Here is a 2,810-nt window from a genome sequence, read left to right on the forward strand (position 1 = left end):
ATGACAGAAGCATCCTTGACTCAAGATCTGAAGTGCCACCAGCTCACCCCCACCTCATGCTGCACCTTCATCATAGCCTGGGCCAGCTTGAGAACCCCTGAGCACAGCCAAACCCCTCCTGGAATGGTGACCCAGGGCCAAGACCACCCTGACTGGGTGGCACCTCCCAGAGGGACATGCTCCAGGCACAGACCAGCAGTACTGCTCCCTGTGCTGGACCCTTGGCAGCTCCCAGAGCTTCAGGGAGCTGTCCCCAGGGAGCAGAGCTCTGAGCAATCTCACCTGCTTGTAGGGCTGGAGGAGAGGCTGTGCTGGGAAGAGGGGTGAGATCAAAACACCATATGGCCCAGCCATAGCCAGGCATCTGTTCAACGGGAAGGGAAAATCTCCCTCAGCAGGTACCAGGCACCTCTCCAAAAAGGCTGCACAAAGGCTCTTCTATGCAGTGGCTTTTGGAGGAAGGAGGCTGGAGCCTGCCTGCAGAATGCACGAGGATCTACTGTGAGAGGGGATGACTGTCCACAGCCCCAGGAATTGCCCCACAGCCCCAGCCCTGCACTTCTCACTGGGAAACATCCATGCAGCCTCTACCCGGACAGCACACGACTGGGGGCTGCTTGTTTGCAGGGTCTGCACAGATGGGCAAGGGACCCCAGGGCTGCTTCCAGAAGGTGGAGGCTGGAGAACACAAGAGGGACCCTGGGCAGCTGTCTCAGCCAGCATGGTCCAGGGCAGCAGTGCAGGAGCCAGGCTCCTGGGGAAAGACTTCCCTCAGCACACTGTGCCAGTGCAATGCAGGGAACAGCTCAGCCCAGGAAAGACAGGGCAGCACGGCAGGAGAGACCTCACTACACCAGGATCGCTTGAAAGGGCTCCTCTGGAGAAGGCAAGGAGTGAGAAGCCCCTCCTCGAGCTGGCCCATCAGGTGCTGACGTGCCTGGCTCCCAGCCCAATAGCTCAGTCACGCAGCTCCCATGAACGCTGTCTTTCTTCTCCCTGCTCCACAGCACTTGGCAGCCCCTCAGCCATTTCAGCTGGGGAGGGAGAAGAGCCAAGGTCTCTTTTTCTGTCCCTTTCCCTTTGCCAGGCTCTGCAGTGATGAGGGCCCAAGTTGGGGGTCTCTCTGCTGGTGCTAGCACTGCAGACCCCTGCTCCCACAGGAATCCAAGAGCAGCCTCCACCTCCAACCAGTGAGGAAAAGCAAGGTTGGCCCCAGCCCCACTGCATGGATAGCTGAGGGTCCAAGCAGGATGCCCTCTCCTACCTCCCTGTACAAAAGAGAGCACAGCAGAATAAGAGCATTAACACCCCTGCCAGTCCCTGTGGACACAAGCTGTTAAATGGTGTTTGGAAACATCCATCCAGCTGGAACTGGGAAAGACAGAAAGGACTCAGGACAGACCCATCACTGGTTGCCAACAGAACTGCTCCCTTCCTTCATCCTGCCCTGGCTCTGCTGGGCCTGGACAAGCAAAGCTGCATTCCACGCAGCCGTCCGGTGCAGCCATCCACCGCAGGCACCCGCAGCTCCAACCACAAAGGCTGCTCAGCGCTTTGGTGTAACTGCTCTTCATTGCCAGCCTCCTTGCTCTCCTGTATCACACCTCTCCTGTTTTCCACAGAATTGGCTGCAAATTAGTAGCTTCTCTGCATATGCAGAGGCATCCATGTCCTGCACCCCGGATACCGTCACTTTTTTTTAACTGCTAGTGGCTATCAGGAATGAAGTTGGCGTTAACCCCTGCTGTGAGGCTAGACAAGAAAAATAACTCAAAAAGTAAAGAGATGCAGCAGCACTTGAGGGTATTAACTAACATCAGCTCACATCCACAACCATCTGATCCCCATGTCTGAAGTGTCTCTGGAGGCCCACGGGTACAACATCCCCTTCCACCCCACCTCCCTAAATTCAGCCAGACTGTGGGTTTGAGTCACTATACTTCTTGAAGTAGTTTGCTTTGGCCTATAGCATACTTGTATGTCAGGGCAGTTACAGGATCTGCTTGGACATGAGACTGGCTGGTACAAATTCTTGGGCTGTAAAGATAGGTTTCTCCTAACTATGGAGGACTTGAGCCTGGATATGAAAACATGCCAGCGCACCAGCCACCCACATTGCCTACAGTCTGTGAGGAGGCAGCTCTTCCTTCAGACAGCAGCATGGATAACAGTGAGAGCATCCCAGTTCCTGGGCTGCTGGGCAGCACAAGGGGCTCAGGCTGGGTACACCAGGCAGTAACTCACAGGAGGCAGAAGAGCCCAGACAGCAGGTCTGTTTCATTTGTCTCTTGCACTGTGTACTGAAGGTGTACACAGCCTACTAGAACCATTCATAACAGTAAGAACTTTTCTTAAATGCTGAATTACAGGCCAAGGACACCTCTTCTCAGGCTCTCCTACCTCAATCAGTTTTGTCTAGAAATTAACACACATACTACACCATTTTAATCTTTGCCAGTACCTTCCCACACATTTCCCTCGTTCGCTAGGTGCTGTCAGAATGGTTCTGATTTCGGTGTTGTCACATTACTCATGCTGCAGCAAGGAGGCTGTAGCAATGTTTCTGCACGGATCTGCCAGAGCTTCCGCAAAAAACAGCAATGGGGTGAATGTTTCCCATTCCTCTGGAGACCTTTCTGGTGAAGTCAAAGGAAACTGCAGATACACACCCTCAGCTATGCTCATTACTGGAACCAAGCAACAAACCCCACCTGAAGTGTTGCACTCTTCATCCATCTGAGGGAGAAATCTAAAGCTGCTCAACAGCTCTAACAGCAATGCAGGAAAAAAAGAATGATTACAGGGAAAGA

The sequence above is a fragment of the Acanthisitta chloris genome, unplaced genomic scaffold (assembly GCF_000695815.1).
Source record: "Acanthisitta chloris isolate BGI_N310 unplaced genomic scaffold, ASM69581v1 scaffold23511, whole genome shotgun sequence".
Taxonomy (NCBI): domain Eukaryota; kingdom Metazoa; phylum Chordata; class Aves; order Passeriformes; family Acanthisittidae; genus Acanthisitta; species Acanthisitta chloris.